General features: G+C 45.7%; 1 long non-coding RNA gene across 1 annotated transcript; it reads right to left on the bottom strand.

The window, feature by feature from the left end:
• Positions 1 to 131: 131 nt before the first annotated feature.
• LOC144328359 (uncharacterized) lies at positions 132 to 4,410 on the bottom strand. Its single transcript, XR_013393542.1, has 2 exons — positions 3,950 to 4,410; positions 132 to 1,171 (listed from the first exon to the last, which is right to left on the bottom strand). It is a non-coding gene; the product is annotated as an uncharacterized LOC144328359 (long non-coding RNA).
• Between the last annotated feature and the right edge of the window lie 5,775 nt (positions 4,411 to 10,185).

Below are 10,185 nucleotides of genomic sequence, written 5' to 3' on the forward strand. Positions count from 1 at the left end.
AGTCCAGTAACCTTTGGGGAGAGTGCATGCTAGACAGGCTATCCCACTGACTGACTTGTTTCAAGCACCACCACATACCAAACAAACCCCCTATAAGGAACGTGCAAAAACTCTGAACTTCCCAACGCAAGTTTTCACATTTTTTGTGGTTTATTTTTTTAAATTTTTAAGTATGGAGGCTCAAGTATAAGATGTAGATTCCGATTTAAGCATTACAAATAAAATAAAAATAACCGGGGAGGGGTGGGTTTAAAAAATTTTCTGCATTCCATAGAAATCAAAAGAAGAGAAGGGATTTGGGGCGGGGAAGAGAGAAAGCACCTCACTGTCCCCATTAAGAAAGAACATCTTGCAGCCATCACCAACTCAGCAAAATTCCTCGCAGCTCAAAAAGTCGGGGGGTGGGTGGGAGAGAGTTTACTTCAGCCTTCTGCACCCCCCCTCCCGCACAGCCCCCCACCCCCAAACATACATGGAACAATTTCTTTTCCAGTTTTTTGTTTTCCTCTTTCACACACCACAGTATATAATAAAGTTTTTTTGTTGTTTGTTTTGTTTTACATTTTTTACACCAATGTAACAAAAGATGAAAAGAAAAAAGCAGAGGGAGGGGAGGGGAGGGAAGGAAGGAGGGAGGGAGGGAGGGGTAAGACTAACAGAATGGCCTGGTGATTTTATGCATATAGATGTTGGGGTGGGGGCCAGGGGGAAAAAAAACAGGGCAACAAAATAAACACCCCCCCCTCCCATGGATCTTTTTCTCTCTACAGAAATGTGCTCCGCAAAGTCTCGAGAATAAAAAAAAAATAAATGGTGCAAATTAAGCCAAGAGAGAGAGAGAGAGACTGATGAAAGTTTATACAGCTTTATTCATCTGGGGTGGGGTTAGGGAGGGGGTGGGACTTGAGACAGCACTTTGTACGTGGGCATGATGTGATGGAGACGCAGACAGAAAAAATAGTGGCAGGCGGGTGGGGGGGGAGAGGAGAAAGGGAGAGGGGGGAAAGTTCTCTAAGAAAAAGGAATCTAATGAGAGCATGGCATGTCTCGTTAGCATCGTCAACGGAGCAGCTTTTCTTCGTTTTAGCTTTGCTGCTTCTTCTTCAAAGCCTCCACCAGGTCGATCTTCAGAGCTTCTTGCTTTGATTTGTCCGCAAAAGTCTGCACAGACCTGGAGGGAGAGAGCCGGAGGGTTACAAACCAAGATTGCAGAGCGGCTGATGGGGAAGGGGCCTTGGATTTGCGTTTTGGGGAGAGAAGAGGCAGAAACTTAGACGTTATATAGTTATGAGCCTGCTAAGAGCTCCATTTTCTGGAAGACGACTCTTCTGGCATTCCACAGGTTCCTTGCTAATTGTGCCATCTCCCTGAAATCTGTTGAGGCCTCTTCCCAACTGCTGTAAGGATTCTGGATTAATTTACATTACTGTGTAATGACTGCCAAGTGTCTTAAAAAGTAGTTGAAAGTCATAGTCCGAAGGATCAAATTTTTCCAAGCGATTCTCTTGCAAACCTTCCTTTTTGTAAACTGCTCTGTGTTGTTTAGCAATCGAGCTGTATATAAATTTCGTGACGGACTGACTGAAGAGCCTAGTAGGCTGCAGCCCATGCTAGCTGGGGGAGAAAGCAGCAGCTCTCTCATCTACTGTCATGCCTCTGTTACTCAGATAGACTAATGCTGAATGTGGAGGTTCCATGGCACCATCACTGACGGCAGACGGATCCCCTCCATATCCTAGCAGTGAAGGAGCAGTTGGCCATTATTTCACACCTCCTTAGGTTTCCACAACGCTACTGGAAAACTACTTCCAGTCTGTTCGTTCTTTCTATCTATCTATCTATCTATCTATCTATCTATCTATCTATCTATTACTTTAGTAGACAAAATCAAACCCACACACTTTTTTCAGCAGTTCCTGAAAGAGAAGGGAAATTTTCTTCCCAGCTCCCATCAAAACAAGCAAGGCATCTTCCTCGACGCGGCTCAAGGGGGTTTCTGTGGCATGTTAGGAGCTCAACTCGTGGAAGGTTAAGCCGGCCTGAGGTTAGTCACTGCCATGCAGCCTAAGCAGTTAGAATTCAGAAGAGCAATTCTATAAGACAGTGGGGACGAGACTGCACAGTGTTTGATTTGGGCTGGGACTCTTTGGCAAATTGTATTGTTCCTGACAAGAGTCAGGGGAAGGAAGAAATGGCCATAAGTCAGAGCTTGGTTTTTCTACTCCTTTCCCTGTTTTCCCTCAATCCCCAAGCTCTGTGGATTATTGCCACCATTTGAGGTGCTGCAGAACAGCCGGCAGAATCCAGCTTCCGTTTTAAAAGGTGGGGAAAGAGTGAAAACAAGTGCCTAGACCTCAAGAAAAAGGGGGAATAGTTCAGCAGCAACCTGCAACTAAATTTGTATTCTGCAAAAGTCCAAAAGAATAAAAAACAAACAATCCCCAAATGAATTTAAGTGGTGTATGCAGAATTCAGAATAGTGGGCTTCATTTTAACTTTTATAAAGCCAAGTTTCTAGTCCACAGTGCTGGTAAGAGAAGCGCAAACGTTTGTGAGAAATGCCTGCTGAAATCTTGGAAGGGAGGCTTGAAGGAGGCGGAGTTTCAGCACCCCATACAGCTCCTTGCCGCCCCCCACTGAATCAACTGATAGGGTTTTCTGTGGAATTTCTAACAGTTACCAAACTCCACTTCTTAAAAAGGGAAGGGATGGTGTTGTTACATTCACAAAGAATTTGCTGGCGTTTCTGCATGGTGTACACGCAGCCCTTATTGCCGCGGGCGTGGTTTCTCTCCCCACCCATGCACAAAATCACACACACACACACACACACTATTTATTTATTTTTAACATACCAAGTGCAAGAAACTCCAAAACAGTGGGCAAGTAAGAACAAATCAAGCCTTTGGAAGAAAGGGACAGTGAGAGAGAGAGAGACAACGGGCCCTAGCATGTTCTAACTGGTTCAAGTTAGAGGTTAGGGGGTTAGTTTGTGTGAGGGCAGAGAGAGCCCCAACATGCGCTCACGGAAGGCAGGATTCGCCCGGCCAAAGTTAAGTGCTGTTTTAGTGCCAAGTGGTGCACTTTGCAGGCTGGAGGGAGGCCAAGGGGGAATACCTGGGCCGGCTTAGTTATCCGGCTGAATGTACATCTGGCGTTGGGTCAGGACTTGGGAGAGCTCCCTCTGCAACTGCTTATACTTTTGGTTGTCGGGAATAGCATCAATAGATCTAGAGAGGAGCAGGTGCGGAAATGGAAAAAGGGAAGAGAAGCAGAGGAAGTAAAAGAACAGGTCAGAAGAGTTGGAGAAACAGAAGCAGAATTGGGGGGGGGGGCGCTGGAGTTGCAGGAGAGAGAGAACACGGCAGGTAGAAATAATTGAGGCGGGGGTGGGAGAAAAGGGGAGACAGACGATGTTGCTTTCAGGTAGCAAAGGCAGAGAGGAAGGAGTTCACTGTCAACTGATGCTTCTTTTGGTGTGGAAATCGGATGACACACAGCTTGGGGGTGGCTAGGAAGCAGCTGCTTCTAGAGTAGCAAGCTGCCAAGTCACACAGAGTGCTTCTTCACAGAGGAAGCTCTTTGTGCTACCTTGAAGCCTGCTATCTGAAACCTTTGCCACATCAGTGTTGCAATTTAATTGGAGAAATGCAGCTGGGAGAGGGTGGGGATAACAAAAACCTAAGATTAGCTCAGAAGAATTTAACAGAACAGGACACTCTTAACGGTAGGATAGAGGTGAAATTCCAGTTGGTGCTTGTAGTGGGCTTGAAATGCAGGGAACCTGGGCTGCATAGCATTGCTAAAATGTGCTGCGGTTCAACACATTCCTCAAAGAGAAATGCCTTTTTTTAATGATGGAAATAATTCATGGGAATCAAGAGGGTGGAGGAAGGAGGGAGGGGAGGGGAGAAGAACAACAACCGCAAAGTTGCAGTCCACCCCTTACCTCAGTCCGTTGACAATGTCCTTCGTTTTCCCAAAATAAATCTCATTCAGCGTACTTCTGATTTTATTCTCCATGTCCTAGAAATGGGGTGGAAGAGAGGGAGAGAGAGAGAATCCACAGTCAGTTCAAAGTGCTAGTTTCCACCCTGGAGGAAGCGGTAGAAGCAAGGTAGAGGGCATGGAAGATGAACCATCACAGGAACACACCTGTGAAAAGCTTTCAGGTGAAAAAGAACCAGGTGGTGTTTGCTGCGCCTTTCCCCTTAAAAACAGAACTGCTTTGCTCTGCGTTGCAGCATGGCGCCCCCTCAGACACCCCATTGGTACACACTGAAGCCCACACCCCCATACAAGTACAGTGGTACCTCGGGTTACATTCAGGTTACAGACTCGGGTTAAGAACTTTGCTTCAGAATGAGAACAGAAATTGTGCAGCGGCAGCAGGAGGCCCCATTAGCTAAAGTGGTGAGGTACCACTGTATTTTAAAAATAAAAGCCTCCTTTTTGCCTTGTAATGGCTAGCAGGATGGATGTACAGTGGTACCTCGGGTTAAGTACTTAATTCGTTCTGGAGGTCCGTTCTTAACCTGAAACTGTTCTTAACCTGAAGCACCACTTTAGCTAATGGGGCCTCCCGCTGCCGCCACGCCACCGGAGCACGATTTCTGTTCTCATCCTGAAGCAACGTTCTTCACCCAAGGTACTATTTCTGGGTTAGCGGAGTCTGTAACATGAAGTGTATGTAACCCGAGGTACCACTGTACTGAAATAAAAAACATTTAAACTGGCAAGGGGAAAAGGCCAGGTTAAACCACAGAATCATTTTGAGGAAAGAAAAAATAAACCCCAAAGTGGGCTGAAGGAGTGTGCATGCACACGAAAGCTCATACCAAGAACTAACTTAGTTGGTCTTTAAGGTGCTACTGGAAGGAATTTTTTTTGTTTTGAAAAACAAATGTGTAAGAATAAACATTAAGGTTTTAAAACAAGAGACAGAAAGTTGTAATCCCTGCCACTAGAGGGCAGCAGGCACCCATGCAAACAAACACCCGTTGCAATACAAGTCAGGAATTGTGGGTCCATCTTGGAATACAAGTCAGGAATGTGTGGGTCCACACATTTTAAAAAGTATCGTACCAATTTCAATAGCCGAGGCTTACCACAAAGAAATCTGGGAGCTGTAGCCTGTTAAGGGTGCTGAGAGGTGTTAGGAGATCCCCTATTCCCCTCGCAGAGCTACAATTCCCAGAGCGGTTTAACAATCAAGCCCTATTCCCTGGGAACTGTAGCTCTCAGCTCCTTGAAGAGGCTCCCAGGATTCCTTGGGGGGGGGGGACGGGACACCATGGCAGTGGCCTGAGACCGCTTTGAATGCATGGTGCAGTTGGGGCCTATACAACCTCAAAGATCAGGTTGGGTTTAAGTCTAGCTGGATCCCCACAGTCAAGCAAACCAGTGGGGTGACTGAGGATCTTTTAACCATTGCAGGCTGTGCTAGGCAGGAGAAAGAGAGGTAGACAGCAGTATAATGAACAGTGTTGAATCTGAACCATGGGAACCTGGATTGGAGTCCTCACTGAGCCATTTATGCCTGGGGCAAGCCTTTCTTTCTCTCCTTAACCAGCCTCCGAGGGGAATGGAGCGGGTAAAATGGGAAGGGGTGTGTGTGTAACCTGGCCAAGTGTGCCACCCTGACTCCCCCCTGATCTTTTTAAATGCAAAAACGGACAAAAAAGTTGGGAGTGCCAAAAAGCAACGCCTCCCCAAAACGAACAAGATGCTCTTCCACTCCGTCTCATTTGCCCTTTCAAGTCTGCCCCAGCCTTGGCAATCAGGATGAGGCCAAGGGACACGCAGCCAAGAGACGTTCTTGTCAGGGTGTTAACAGGGTGCACTGACATTTTTGGAGAGAAAGGAGGCGCCTACTTGCCGGGCGGTGTGACCTTTAGAAGAACAGCAGCCGGTGGGAGCCATATATTTTGAGAGAAAGGAGGGAGGGAGGGCATGGCTGTTTTACAGGTATGATGAACTAGCATGCCAGGGAGAGAGTCCAAGAGGGTGCAAGTTCATCATACCTGTAAAACAGGATCTAAGCCCAAGAGAGCACTCTCTCTCTCTCCCCTCCTGTGGTGATGAGAAGCACTTTTGCATGCACAAACTGGGCATGCAGAGCAGGGGTCAGCAACCTGCAGCCCATGGGCCACAAGTGGCCCAATGGGCTTGTTTAAACGGCCCACGAGCTACCACTGAACCGAGTCACCACACACTGCGATAAACCGGCAAAGCATGGAGCGGGGACTCGCTTTCGTGGTGCCAAACATCGCGTCTGTGCAGATGCCGGAAATTGTGTCTGTGCAGGTGCGATCTGGCCCATGGAGCGATCTCCGCGGGAGTGAACTAGCCCAGGCGAGGTAAACCTTGCTGACCCCTGATGTAGAGCACAGCCTTCATGGCTAGTAGCCATCAAGAGTTTCCCCCACCCTATTTATTTAATTTCAACAGGTCAACTCTGAGTTGAACTTAGTTGAATACAACCCAGAGTGTGGTATGTGGGTGCAAACCGGCATACTCTAAGGATCTCGTTTCTTTCTTTTTTAGAAAATGGAAGTTACTAGTCCTCAAGACTAACTTAAGGTTCATTCAACAACAACAATCTTTATTACGGTCCAGAGACCAACAAAACATTACAAATCAATATAGAGTTCATACAGCCTACCTCCAGGTTAATCAAGCACTTTCTTTGGAATATAGGGCTCATTTGTTCTTACAACCACCGATAAAAACTTTGCCACTGCCAACGTTCTAGCTTTTGTCCGGTCTTCCAGTAGGAACCTGACATAATGAGCTTCTGACTTTCCCGGGAAAGGCACCAGCAAGGGTAGTATTAGTTCAGCCCTGGCCTGCTCATACTTCGCACAATGTAACAAAATATGACCTATGGACTCGATGTCTTGAGCACACGAGCAAAGTCTGTCCTGGTAGGGAACTCCTCTCAACCTACCATCCAGCACTGCAGAGGGGAAGACATTCAGTCTGGCTTTGGTGAAAAGCCTTCGATAGTTAGGTACTGTCAGGTTTTTGATGTAAGATGTTAACTCAAAGACATACCCATACTGAACTCCTGCTGCCAGTGGACTACAGACTGCGTGTGACCGAGATCGCAAGTCACTGTGTGCATTGTCCCACAATCTTTGTTTTAAAACCTTTTGGGCGCCTTCATAGCCCAGGTAATACAGTTGGGGGGGAGACAGACCAATAGAGGTGGCTTTTTTAGCCATGGTTTTCTGCCATTTGCTGACAAATTCCTCATTGGTCAAATGTTGGTACAGACCCTTCCCTAGATTAAACACTGAAATCCTGAGCCAATGTCTTAGGGCAGCCCACCACGCTCTGGCTGAAATTGGGCATTCACCAGCTTCTAACAGAAGTACGGAGTTGGGGACACAGTTAGGTACCTGCAGCAGAGATCGTATAAATTTTGCCTGAAAGCCATCTAGCTTTGGCAGGTCCCCATTATGCCAGACATTTGCTGCATACAGGAGTTGGGAAACGGGCTTTGCGTTGAAAACCCTTAAGGCTGCTGGAACATATTTGCCACCCTTTGTGAAGAAGAATCTATGTATGGCTAGCTTTGTAATCTCCGCCTTTTGAAGGGAGGTTTGCCAATGATGCTTCCAAGATCCTGTATGATGGAATGTGAGCCCTAGGTAATGGAAGTATTTTACCTGTTCAAGGTTATGGCCATCCAGCACCCATTTAGACTGGGAGAATCTTCTTTCGAAGACTAAGATTTTAGATTTTTCATAATTAATGGATAAACCATTTCCAGAACAGTAATCAGAAAATTTCCTCAACAGATAATTTAAGCCCGGTCTGGAACGCGAGATGATGGCTGCGTCATCAGCATACAACAACATAGGGGTCCTTCTCATTCCTATTTTTGGAATGTGTCCATCTGGGTCCATTAAGTTCTCTTCTAGGTCATTTAAGAATAGACAAAACAATGTGGGGGCCAAAATACAACCCTGTCTCACCCCCTGGTCATCTCGATGCTGTTAGATAGCTGTCCCTGTTGACCGCATCGGACCTGCAGTTTGGTTCCATTGTACAGGGCTTTTATAAGAAAGAGGAGTCGTTTGTCCTGCAAAATCAGACTCAATTTGGACCATAGCTGGGATCTGGGGATGGAGTCAAATGCTGATTTCAGGTCCATAAAGGCCACGAAGAGTTTACCCTGTAGATGTCTGGTATACTTCTCAGCTAGGAAGGACAGCATTAGACAGTGGTCTGTTGTTGAATGATTCTCACGAAAAGCTGCCTGGGCTTCAGATAGTATATTATGTTCATTTAGAAAAGTTGTAAGTTTGCTACTGAGGAAACGGGCATACAGTTTCCCAATTATTGAGAGCAGGCTAATAGGCCTATAATTGGAAGGTACATTTGGGTGGCCTCTCTTAAAGATTGGAACTACTATAGCATGTTTCCAGCTATATGGTACCTTACCCGAGTTATTTACTACCGTAAAGAGTGCTGCCAGAAGCGGAGCCCACCAGTGCTGGTTTGATGTAATCAACTCAGCTGGGATAAAGTCTTTCCCCGGAGCCTTTCCACTCTTCAGATTCCCAATTAATGTATGGACTTCCTCCACAGTAACCGGCCTCCAATTAGGGAGCAGTGACAATTCTGCCCTGTCATCCTCCTGTAAGCTGGAAGGGAGGTTTGGATTTTCCATAAAAATATTTCTGAAGTGGTTCTCCCAAACCTGAGCTGGAATGACACTGCTAGGGGCTGAGGAACTATTTTTCATTGAGTCGGAGACCAGTTGCCAAAACAGTTTAGTTTCATTGTTTAGTGAGGCATTCAATAGTAGGGACCAGGAATTTTGTTCGGACTGCCTTTTTTTTGAGGCCAAAAGGGCTTTGTACTCTTTTTTGATTTTGAAATAAGATTGAGGTAAATAGTTTAATCCAGCATTTCTATAGGCCAAATAGGCGTTCCTTAAGGCTTCCTTCTTTGTGTGGCACTCTTGGTCAAACCAACCGCGCCCTTTAGCAGTGCGTGGCTTGCCGGCTGAGTTTATGTTAACTGAGACCACATCCTGTAAGGACTCAATGAGATTTTCGTAAGCTGTCAGGGAGGAGTCTATTGATAAATTGTTTATTATAATTGATCTTAACTTAATTGCAGTTTGTGAATTCAATCTATTCTCAACTGCAATTGCTATCTCAGGTGTCCATTTTTTCCTACGCAATGCTGGATCATTTGCTTTGTCTATATCCTCATGTTCTATGTGAGAGCGCTGAATTGAATTTTGGCCAGTAGTGGAGATGATAAGAGGTAAGTGGTCACTTTCAGTCCTATTATCTATGGTGAATTTTTTAATCAATTCGAAGGCCTGTCTGTTAGTGAGACAGTAGTCTACTGTGCTGGCTCCATTTGTATTTATGAATGTGTACTCGCCTTCTCTGTCCCCGGGGAATGCCCCATTAGCAATGATCAGATCAAGACTTATTTGTAAAAAAGCCAGGCAGAATCCAGCATAGTTGATTTGGCAATCTTTCGAATGTCTACGTGGGGGTGGGTTTAGCAAGAGGGCGCTATTTTCCTTTAGATCTCTTAATATTGGGAATTTATTTCCAGGCTATCATCATCTGAGCCTATTCTGGCATTCATATCTCCCATTAGGTAAAATGGCGAGCCAGGGTACCTGATTGTAGGGAATAAAGGAAACTATGGAATTTACGCCACGTGCTCTCTATCTGTGTTTGCACTGTATATGGTGGAATATACACTGAAACAAGAATAATACTCTTGGATTCCATATGCAAGGTGATCCCCAGTGCCAGCTGCTCGAAAACTGAGCACTCAATAACTTGTGACGCCAATTGAGTGGAAACCAGAGTTACTAGGCCCCCCTCGGTCGTCCCTTCCAAGCGGTTTAGAGGCCTTGATTTCATAGACGTCGTAACCGTCGAGGGCTATGTTATCAGTTGCCCAAGTTTCCTGCAGCATTATTATATCAAAACCCGTTATATATTCACGAAATGGCTCGTCATTCATTCATTTCAACAGGTCTACCCCAAGATACCTTTGTTAGATACAACCCAAAGTGTGGATCTGGCTGCAAACCAGCACAACCTGAGAATCTCTCCCATTTTTTTTTTTTTAAATGGAAGTTACTAGTCCTCAAGACTAAGTAATGGTTCATTTCATCAGACCTATCCTGAAGTATAATTT

This window comes from Podarcis muralis, chromosome 7 (assembly GCF_964188315.1).
Source record: "Podarcis muralis chromosome 7, rPodMur119.hap1.1, whole genome shotgun sequence".
Lineage (NCBI taxonomy): Eukaryota > Metazoa > Chordata > Lepidosauria > Squamata > Lacertidae > Podarcis > Podarcis muralis.